A 12200-nucleotide genomic window follows, 5' to 3' on the forward strand; every position below is an offset into this window, starting at 1 on the left:
CTTGGATGCTTCCATGAATCGGGTCAACATGGTTTCTAAGTCCACTTTCTTCTCAGTTGGTGGCTTCTCTTTTTGGTAGAAGCCTTGGCCAGTTTGCTTATATTTCTCTTCCTTTTGCTTCTTGTATTCTTTGTATGGCAACCACTCTTTCCTTAGTTGTCTCTAATATTCATCGTATTTGTCTCCACTTGAATAGCAAACTTGAACTTTCTTGTTTCCATATTCATCCATATTTCAATCTTTTGTCAAATGTGGGCCACTACATCATTCACAACTAACTCTAATTGCATGAATTGATTGGTCCATTTGAGTCAATATCCAGTCCATAGTATTTAGCATTGCCATCATAGCAGCCATTTCATCAGAATGTGTACCCACAACTTCTTTCACACATTCATTCCTTGGATTGTGGTATTCACGAAAATGCTTTGCAAATTCTTCAACCAATTCCTTGACCTTGCCCGGATTTTTCTTTGTAAGCAGTCCTTGAGAATCAAGGAGTTGTCTTGTTATTACATTGAAACCGTCATAGAATATGGACACTTCTTGTTGAATGTTAAGGTCATGTTGAGGACAATTCCTTAACAACCCTTTATAACGGTCCCATCCTTTGTAAAGTGACTCCCCCGGGTTTTACTCAAAATTAGCTATTGCCTTCTTGAGTTTAGCTATCTTGGATGGTGGATAGAATTGGTCTAGAAACTACTCACGCATTGGATCCCAAGTAGTGATTGTACCAGGTGGAAGTGCTATTAACCAATCCTTTGCAGCTCCTTTAAAGGTAATGGGAAGCATCCTTAGAAAGATGGTATCTCTGTTAACATTCAGGACATTGAAGTAATCAGCAATGTCATTCACTTCATCTAAATGCTTGAACGCATCCTCATGATCTTTTCCATAGAATGGGATATCCTTTAGTGCAGAAAGGATATGTCCTTTCAGCTCAAATGTGACAGTGGTAGGAATAGCGGGTTGTACTAAGCCTGGACCAACATCATCTCGAATTCTCTTTCTGTAAGCTCCCATGGACATTTCTTCAATATTCTCCATCTCGTTCTTTGGCTCGTTTTCGGGTTCGCTTGTATGTTCTTCAAATTCAGGCTCGGTATCGCATTCAGATTCGGTTTGGATGGGTATTTGATGTAAGTGTTCAAGCTTGCTCTTATTCTTTGAAGATGAACTTGACTCCCCCGTTTTCTTCCTCGACTCCTTTGAGAACACTGACTTGAATTCTTGTAAAGGCGTTTTCTTTGGTGTTTTATCTTCTTTCACGTTCTTATCCTTCTTTGGCATTTTCTTTGGTGTTTTGTCTTCTTTCACTAACAAAGACGAACTAAATAAAAAAAAAACTAAAAAAGAAAATTAACTTCTTGCAGGTTTCACCCTATAAAAAGGATCGATTAATTTAAAGCAAACAAACTAATAATTAACCAAGCCGTTCCCCGGCAACGGTGTTGAAAACTTGATGTGTGTAAATAACTTCACCTAATTTTAATATTTATAACCTAACAAACTTAGACTTAACTATGCACCTATAGGTAGTGTACATAGTCAGATTATAATATAGTTTGGGTAAGTCGGGTGTCGATCATAGGGAACAGTGTTACTAATTAATCTACTTACTATCAAATTAACCTAATTATTAACAAGTTTAAAAAGGGTTTTATCTGATTTTACAAGATCATACTAACTTAACTTAAATTCAATAAATAACTAAAAACACTCTTATCTAGTTCGAATCTACTTCGTCCTTATGGCTAGCTAATAATTATGGATTATCAAGTTGGTTATTATTATATTAGTAATTTAAGTCTAACTTTACCAATAATTAATTAATTCATGTAAAACTATGTATGATCACACACAATTAAACACAGAACCATCTATGATTATGAATATGCTATATACGATTTATTATGCAAACGCAATTATGGTCATAACCTACGTTCTCTAGAACAATTAAATTTACACTACTAGAAAAACAGCCTTTTACGACGCTCATTGCGCGTCGTAAAAGGCTCAGACGACGCGCAAATGCGTGTCAAGGAAGGCCCTGTCATAAAGAGAGACGATGCGCATTTATGACGCTCATTTACGACGCGCAATTACGACGCGCGTTTACGACACACAATGCGTATCAAGGAAGGCCCTATCATAAAGGAAGACGACACGCATTCGCGTGTCGTAACCTTATGACGCGCGTGTTAATGACACGCAATGCGTATCAAGAAAGCCCCTGTCAAGAAAGGCCATGTCATAAATGAAGATGACACACATTTTTGCGTATCATAAATTTAAATGTTTAAAAAAATATTTACAGATTTACTAATTTTCAAATTAAATTTGTATTTAATGTCTCATAATAGAAAATAAATATCATATACAAAAAATACAATCCATTGCATAAAATTTAATGTCATACAAATAAAATACCATAAATAACAAAGATAATTCATTTCACTAATATGTCAAATACAAATAATTATTCCAATAGTGAGTAAATGTTATAAAAAAATGAACTCAAGAGAAGCAGAATATACAATTGCATTATCTAGCTTACTATCTGCCAACAACTCTCTGTGTGTTTGCTTTTTGCTTGAGTCTCGTTTCCTCCAAAACTACTAGATACAATGGCTTGCTTCTTCCTTGTTACTGTAAGCAGAACCGAATTACATTAGATGCTAATGTAATTAATTATGTTGCTAAGGATAAGGGTGGGGCTACTAGAAAGACTTATTTATATTCAGCTAGAACATAAGTATCTTTATGAATCTTAACTAACATGAGAACAAAAGGCTTATGGATGTTAATACATAATAGTTCAGGGGCACAACCGTAAATAAACAATTAAATACTACATGTGGGTTTGTTGTTAGAACAAGGTTGCAAATGCAGCTGTAAACATGCATGAATTATAAACATCATGTAATAAAACTAATTATATTTTACTCTAAATTCAATAAAGTCTCAAATCTTTAATCTTGTAATTCATTCCACTTCCATTTGTAGTATGATGAATCTGAACACAGAAGTGAAATGGCAAAGAATTCTTTAGAGAGATATACTCACTATTATGAACGTTGGGCTACTAACCAATCAGTATACAAGGGCATAATTGTAATTTTCTATATATTTTTAAATTTATGTTTCTGATACATAATACTTTGATTCTTTTTTTCACATTAACAGTCGAGGCAAAAAGCACTTGCGGATTTACTGCATATGCAAACAGTTCATGTAAGTTAGAATTCCAATATTTTTTTTTGGTAATATTATATTAAAAACTAAAAAGTATTTTTTTTTAGTATTTTATTAGGTTTATTAACATCTGGTAAAATTTCAGCTTGCAAAACTCAGTGAGAGGTAATGCCAACCCAAGACACAGTTGAAATTTATTCTAGAAGTTAGGTTGCAGGTATATGCTTACTTATATTTAAATTTTAATATATTTTTGTTATTCTAAATGATGGTTTTCTATTGCAGATAGTTGAATGTAGGCGTGTGTTAAAATGGACATATGCGTATGGGTATTAGGTTGGGATAAATTCGTAAAATTTAACTGTGTGTATATGATAGGGATGTAGCTTTAGAACAAGTAGAACAATTACAATATTATCCTCCAGGGAACAAATAGACTTACCACTTCAGATGCATCATGAGTGAGTTCAATAAAAGATCCAACATCCTTGTAACCCTTCTTTCTTCCCAACCCAAGGACTTTTTCTATTCTTCAGCAACCAAGCATCAATCATAGGATTTTCGACCAATTCCTTATCGTCTATCAATAACACCAAGAAATCCTACACAGATAAAACCATGATTCTGTTAACAATTACTGGTTTATAGTTGTATAAATATACTCTTACTCACCATAGAGGAAATATCATATTTAAACATGTTGACTCTCTTTTCTGTTAACCAGTAATCAAGAAATGGGCTCAGAAGTAGAAGGGATCCAGCCTGGATAGGTGTTGTATGTCCCAACAGATTGAAAGAGTTTAACAAGCCACTGAATTGATCCATTTTATTTCCCAATATTAGTAGTCCAATTATCATTTAGACCTTTTAAATCGTTACCCTTTGGTGACCAAATTAGTCCCTCTATCATGCCACTGAATTGATCCATTTTATTTCCCAATATAGCCAACTCTCTCCAGCCACGTTGTCCACACATCATCTCATCCATTATGCATAATGATACCAATTTCTTCAGATAACAGACAAGACAAAACAACCATGTATTTGGTTAGTGTGAATAGATAACATAGAACAGTAACCTGAGAAAAGATTTATGGGCAGCAGTTCCAATATCACCAGCAGCATAAGCTTCCTGCTTCAGGAGTTGCTGGTGAAGATACTTGGCACAGAACTTAGAGACTGCCTGCCCTGAAAGATAAAAAAAAAGCTTAGTGAGGACACCTTATATATGAAGAAACAAACATGTGTGTATATAATCTATATCCATATGCTTACCTCCATGGCCATCATAAACGCCAAAGAAAGATGTGGAGTTGTCCAAGTCAAGTAAAGCAGCATGCTACCAAACACCTCATATTGACACATAAAATCTTGGTTAATTACTATAGTGATCAATGTTTAGGCTGACTGAAAGTTGTATCATAGAGAGATATAGAGAAAATTCAACAAGATTACAAGAGCATTAAACTATCATACCTTTTTAGAATATAGAAAATCCAAACAGGAACAATTGCTTATATAACTAACAAGTAGCCTATACTAGGGACTTACAGCATCTTCCATTGATGTGCGCCATCCTTGCATGGATGAGACTCCATATCTCAGTTTCTCATTCTCACCATCATCGGATGTTTTATCAATTTTAGGTGTGCTTAGGTAAACCCCCATATCTAGTAATCAACCCGGATGGTAAGCCTAAAATCCCAAAATCATCAATCACAATTACAGAAGTTACAGTTAGATATAAAATTAGACGCCACATCTGGCATGCTAAAGAAAAATACAGCTATATCACTTCATATGTACAGTATATTATCAGACACCTAAAACCAGTACAGTTCAGATGCATCATGAAAACACGAAACAAATAAAGGCAACGAAATCAAAACACCAAACAGAAACACAGATTCCAAACGGTCATGCCCTAAAATGCTAAGCCTAATTGAAATTTCAAACAATTATTGAATTAATGGCAAATCTAACGTAATATTAGATATTCCACAAAGTTCAAATCTAGAAAACGAAGATGCTCACATAAAGCCCAATCACGATGGATCAATGATTTCAAAAACGAAATGACAGATTAAGGGTGAATCGAATTGTAAAAATTATCTATTTCTAAGCGAGCATCCGAGTCTAATTAAGATCTAAACCGCATCACAACAAATCAAATATTCAAATTAACGAAACTTACAAGAGATTGGAATTGTCCGTACAGTTTTGTTCCAGTGGCGAACCCCCCAGTCCCCAGAGTACTTGGGTTACTGAATTAGCCCGGGTAAAAAAGGGGGATTGAATTTTGGATGGATTATTTATCGGCCAGGTGGAATACACTTATTGGGTTACATAAAAAAATATTGATAATTGTCAACAACTAGAACTTGAAAAACACTAAAGCAACGGATACAAGATAAGTAAACTCATAACTCAATGGAGTTATGCCTTTAATAGTTGCACTTATCATGTGAGGTGTCTCGGAAGCTAAACTGAAACCTAAATCATAACGATCCTCTGTAAAAAAGTTAGAAATAGATATAGTAGATATATAATTGAAACCCTCCCTGACTAGAAAAATTACCTCTCCATGCCCTAAAATGATTGAAAATGATAGTGGAGCGAGTACTCTATGACTACATTCATAATCATCACGGAAGATTGAGGTATCCATAGAAGATGAAACGGAAAAATCATTTTTTACAGAACACTCGCCAATCAGATGACGAATCTAACAAACATAGGAAGGAGAAGTGTGGTGAACCAGAGAGAAGACGAAGGGTGGTGGGTGCCTGGGTGGTTGTCGAGTAGTATGGGGTAGAGAGAGAGAGAGAGAGAGTGAGAGAGAGAGAGAGAGAGACTTGTAGATTAAGACCATGGCGGATGAGGCATTTTATCAAACATGTTGCGTGCATCATCGATTCTTCCCCATTTACTGTATAAGTCGATTTCTCGATTTCTATTTCTCTTTCTCCCATTCCAGTCTCCGACTTTCTGTTGCTGTGATAGAGAGTTTCCTTCCGTCGCTGGGATTTGAGTAGTGCCACCACTCCTCCGAAGGCTCTGAGTTTTCTCGGTCTAGGTCACCAGACCTAATGTTGCTGGTAAGGGCAGGCGAGGTGAGATTGTCCGAGATGAGAGGCTCCATCGGCTGGGTGACGCTGGAAAGCATTGGACGGTGGGGCGGGGCTAGACGGAGGTCAGAGGTGGGAGGCGCCAACACCAAGAGAAACATCGGAGGTGGGAGAAGCTATCGACGTCGAGGACCGAGAAGAAGAGAAAGGGTTTGTCGAAGTGACAAGGAGAGAAAGGGAAGTTGAAGAGAGAATGAGCAGTACAGGAGGGCATAATCGAGGCAAGTTCTTGAAAAAAAAGCCCCAGCTACTAAGGAAATTAAAGTGGAGGGAGAAAAAAAAAGGAAGGCGGGGATTTTAAATTTTTGGGATTTCATTTTCCCCGGATGGAACGCGCGCGTTCTATTAAAATTTATAAAGCGACGGTCGTAGACGACACGCAGGTGCCCTCCGTGTTTTTATTTTTTTTGTTTAGACACTAATTTTAGGGCCCGCAAATATGCGTGTCTGAAATCCTTTAAATTTTGGAAGAGATGACATTATTTTTTAGACACTCACCTTTGCGTATCATAAATCACTGCGTGTCATGGTTCGCGCGTCGTAAAAGGCTATTTTTCTAGTAGTGTTATTTACTTTTATTGCTAACTAAGATTGGTCAATCCTAGCTCTAGCATTTTAATGCTCACTAAATCACTAGGTAAACAAGTTCATGAAGTTAATGGTCACTAAGCTACACAGAACATGAATTTAAGCAACTAAAGAAACAAACTTAAGCATGCTAGGCAACGATAAATTAAACACAAGCAATTCACCAACTAAATAAAAATATTTAAAATTAAGCTATTCATAAGTTAGAAGCTTCATCTAGCTAGACAAGAGTAGCTAGATTCAATTGATCATAATAGAAACTAACAAACAAACACAAACTAAATAGGCAAGCGTGTCCATAAGTATCAAATAAGTAAACTAAATTATGAACCTCTACTCCTTTGGTGTTGAAAACCTTTTTCCAGAACTTCTCCTCTACTAAAAATCGTCTTTTGGAAACCCTCCAATCAACAAAAAGTCCTTAAAGTCGTAGGGATCAAGAGTATATATATTTTCTGGAAAGTCATGATCCACGTCGTGGCAGGAGGCTCCACATCGTGATCCAAAAGTTATGTGTATCGGGAAAGTATTCCTTCTTCATGTAAGCTTATCGTCTAGAATACTCGTGCCACGTCGTGGTATTCGAGTTCACGTCGTCACTTAAGTTGAATCCGTGAATTTCTTCATCTTTTGTACTCCAAGTCTCCAATGTCTTAAATATTGTAACTTTTGGTCCCTTTCTTTGAAAATGGTTCACTTGGCTGCAAATGACAATTTATCCTTATAAGTACCATAATTCTATGAAAATAACCAAAATGTTAATAAAAATGTAAACAAATATTGCCTAAAAATATGTATAAATATGGCAATATCAACTTGATCATGAAAAACAAGAGAAGGGTCGTTGTTAATACGATTGGGTATTACGTTCTTGTTTTGTCTTATGATTTTTCAGTTAGTTTAATAGTTTGTTTTTATTCACCTTACATGGAAAGAAAAATTATTTCTTTTCATGCATTATATCGTGATGATTTCACTTTTGGATTTGTAATAATAGTAGTAGCATTTTGGTTTACAATAATAATGATCTTTACTTTAACGTAAATCCATGTAATGACATTTATGAAACTGTTGTAGGCTTAAGGAAAAATGATATCTGAATCTTTAATGTTGGTTCATCCAAAGGTAGTTTGGATAAATCACGTCTATAGCATTGTCAACTTGGCCATAAAAATAAGAAGTGCATCGCCAAGCTCCAGTCACATGGGATCTTGGTATCATTTAACTTACAGTTAGATGATCTTTGAAAATATTGTTTACCTGCCAAGATGACAAAGGCACCATTTATAGGTAACTATGAAAGAGGAAAAGATTTGTTGGGACTCATTCACACAGATGTATGTGGACCATTCAGATCTGCCACATGACATGGTTTAAAAAATACTTTGTCAAATTTACTGATGATTTCAATGGATACGAATATATCTATTTGATTAGACATAAGTTTGAAACCTTCAAGGTGTTTAGGACATTCCAACAAGAAATAAAAAAACAACTTAGAAAGAAAATCAAGATTATTCGATTTGATATAGGCGGAGAGTATCTTAGTGATGAATTCAACGATCATCTTAGAAACCATGGAATAGTTTCACTGCTTGCTCCACTAAGAACACCACAACACAATGGTGTGTTGGAAATGATTAATCAAACATTGTTACACATGGTTCGATCTATGATGACTTGTGCTACACTTTTAATAAGCTTCTGGGGCTAGCCCTTAGAATTATCGATTTCATTCAAAACCTTGTACCAAATGTGACATCCCCAAAATCACGGCCAGAAAAGACCGATTTTGTTTATGCTTTATGAAAATCAGAGTACTTCATTTTATAAAAAGGTTGCGGAATTTGTTCCCAGAAAAACATGGTAAATACGTTATTAAAACATTTTCGAGGAAACGTATTTATTTCATTTTTAAACGTTTGGGATGTCATCGTTAATACCGAAACATAAGCATAAACAGAACTTACAATGATTTACACTAGTGATCTATATCTCTTTAAATCTCTCAGTGTGAAGTCACTTCATTTCGTCACCTGTAATATACATAAACTGAGTGGGTCAGGTTGGGAAACCTGGTGAGTACATAGGGTTTTCAACCCACAATAATATAGTTATTATGTTTAAACAATCAAACAATCAACCCAATTACCCATCCCCATTATCTTCTTTTAGTCTCCCCTAAAGATATTATCTCAAGGGTCATCTCCTATATCATATTTACTTCTCATCTCCTTACATCGTATTTCCTTATATGATTGTTCCTACGAACTTTACCTAAGGATCATCGCCTACATTGCATAGACAATACTATTCCGGGGATTACTCCCTCTATATGTGTCTAGCAAGATTTAGGGTATCATCGCATGATTACACAGCCAAAACATCACCTGGACTTGTAAATCATGATAAGGGTTAGTCTATCATCTCATGAATACGTAGCCACAACATCGCCTGGACTCGTAATTCATAATATGGGTTAGACTATCATCGCATGAATACGTAGCCACAACATCGCCTGGACTCGTAATTCATAATAAGGGTTAGACTATCATCGAATGAATACGTAGCCACAACATCGCCTGGACTCGTAATTCATAATAAGGGTTAGACTATCATCGCATGAATACGTAGCCACAACATCGCCTGGACTCGTAATTCATCACCTACGGGTTACTAATAGTCTGCGGTCGCCATCTATACTCTGGTAGATGACTACATCTCCAAATTGCCGGACAAGGTTTTAGTATCCTACATCACCGATTCATAATCACCTATCTATCATCACCTTCCTATCATCACCTATATCTCATTATTTTATTTCATCACTCACCAACTATTTCATCTACCCATGTTTTATCCCAACATATTTGTAGATATAAAATAAATATACAGTTTAAATCATTTAAAACATGTATAAATCATTCATCCAGCATAGACAACAAGTATTCAGACAATATGTACACATAGCACGTAATTTATATTAAAATACTTCATATCTATGTGTAAGATGAAAGGGACCATGCACTCACCTGATTAGGTGGTGACTCAACACTCGGACAGCGCTTCGATACTCTCAAAACGATGTTCCTTCGATAAAACCTAGTACCGATACAACTAGGGTTTAGTTTAACGATAACCGCGACTCATTAATCAGTTTGAATATTATTAAGCGTTAATAATGCTCATTATAACTCATAATAATAGCCCAAATAATTATTTTAAGGACCTAATAACATTCCTATAATTATTTGGAAGCTATATTAAAAATTGCGTAAGCGTAGCATACTTACAGCGAATTTTATCGAAAACCGGAACTTAATTGGAGCAGCGTTTCGAAACCGAAAAACTCCTTTTTCTCGGGACTCTGGGAGCCTCGGGGCTTCCTTAGGGTGCTAGGGGTTCACCTAGACCATAGGGAGGCTTCAAAACCTTAGAGAGAGAAAGATTTTAGAGAGAGAATGAGAAATGGTGTGAAAAATCCGGAGACCTTCGCCCCTATTTATAGCCTGCGAGCCTCGGTCTTACGCGGGGCGTAATCCTCGGCTACGCGGCGCGTTCTTCGCGGATGAGGATGCCAGCTCGCAGCCAGCTGTTTCGCACACCGGTTGATGGGAAGCGAGGGTACGCGGGGCGTACCGACCCTCGTACGCAGGGCGTCAGGCGAGTCGTCGTGGCGCCTTCTGGACCGAGAGCGAGCGGACGCGGCGCGCACGAAACCGAACGCTGGGCGTAGCGAGGAGCGACGTGTCGCTTATCCGAGCAAGACCGTGGGCCGCAAGCGACGGCTGAGATTGCGCCACGTCATCAATCTTGCACAGACTTCGCATTTTCATGCTTCAACTTTAAAAATTCGTAACTTTCGCATACGAGCTCCGTTTTCGACGTTTTTTATATCCACGCGAAGGTGGGAACCTACTCTACAACTTTCGTTTAGACCTTGTCGGCTAATTTTGGCTCGATTTTAAATTTGATATTATTAACGGGCCGGGACACGATTGGTCCGTTAAATCCTCATAACTTCTTCATCCGACATCCGTTTTCGCCCATCTTTTTCTTGTTACGCTACTCTCAACAAGATCTTCGATTCTCGTTCGGGTTGTGTCGGCGAAAACCCGCTCGATCTAATATTCGAATTTCGGGTTGTACACTGCTAGTCCGAAACTTCGAAAAATCATAACTTCTTCATACGAAGTCAGATTTGGGCGTTCTTTTTATCGATGTTCTTAGTTTAACATATTCTACGACTTTTGTTTAGATTGCTAAGGCTAAATCTCGCTCTATCGTAAATTCACTATTTACGCTTTCCGGTATCGTACCGGTTTTGTCGCGAAACTTCGACGGACCATAACTTCTTCGTTATAGCTCGGATTTCGGCATTCTTTATATGTACGGAAACCTTGAGACATATTCTGCAACTTGGTTAAGATTATTTATTCTAAATAATCTTTTGTCAAAAAGTCGTTTTCGACTCCTATTGTCTCTAATTTGACTAGCCCGGATTTGCGGGCGTTACAATTATCTCCCCCTTAGGATGATTACGCCCCGGAATCATCAACGAAACAGGGTCGTATAATGACTCCATACGTTATCTCTTCATCCTAGGTAATAATTATAACTTCTACATTCCTTCAAGTCTATCTCCTAGACTCGTTGACTGCAAGCAGTACTTGATCGTGCATTTGCTCTCTACCCCAGGTTAGACTCCAAATTATGATCTATCATCATGTGTTGCATTTTTAGACTTAGGTCTCTTAGGGTTAAATTCTAAAACAGACTATGCCTTCCTTTATGTTCTAATGTGATATAATCACACTTTAACATTAGGCATTTCTAGCTACCAACTTCTTTAACAACGAGCGCGATACTCCTATCAATCGTTTGGTTTAAGTCGGACGCTACATCAAACTTGATTCTCTGAATCACGTAACATACTCATCGTAGTCGGACTCAATTTGATATGACCGCTAGGGTCGGAATATCAACAATCGTCTTAGTCATTACCGAAACAATGGTAACAACACACTTGAATAAATCGAAATCAATTACTAGTTTCTTGGTAACCTTGTGACTTTCCCTGATCCAAGCGTGAGTCCTGTGCTTCCGGTAGTATAGGCCTCTACTACCATTCACACCTACTCATACTCGCTCCAAGTATTGTCTCGCAGTTTTTTTTCCCAAGTCACTATGAAGCAAATCACACAACAATTTCACACACCAGATAACAAAGCAAAGATTTTATTATTTCTTGAAACTATTACATAGGTGTTCAAGTTCACCCTAGAC

The 12200-nt window shown here is 37.0% G+C and overlaps 1 long non-coding RNA gene and 1 other non-coding gene across 2 annotated transcripts; one reads left to right on the forward strand and one right to left on the reverse strand.

Moving 5' to 3' along the window:
• The first annotated feature begins 559 nt into the window (after nucleotides 1-559).
• Nucleotides 560-666, forward strand: LOC145019106 (small nucleolar RNA R71). Its single transcript, XR_013667424.1, has one exon. It is a non-coding gene; the product is annotated as a small nucleolar RNA R71 (small nucleolar RNA).
• A 3617-nt stretch (nucleotides 667-4283) lies between these two features.
• Nucleotides 4284-4838, reverse strand: LOC145014536 (uncharacterized). The gene is made up of 3 exons (XR_013665556.1): nucleotides 4750-4838; nucleotides 4474-4537; nucleotides 4284-4386 (listed from the first exon to the last, which is right to left on the reverse strand). It is a non-coding gene; the product is annotated as an uncharacterized LOC145014536 (long non-coding RNA).
• Nucleotides 4839-12200: the final 7362 nt, after the last annotated feature.

This window comes from Lactuca saligna, chromosome 9 (assembly GCF_052625555.1).
Source record: "Lactuca saligna cultivar CGN05327 chromosome 9, ASM5262555v1, whole genome shotgun sequence".
Classification (NCBI taxonomy): Eukaryota; Viridiplantae; Streptophyta; class Magnoliopsida; order Asterales; family Asteraceae; genus Lactuca; species Lactuca saligna.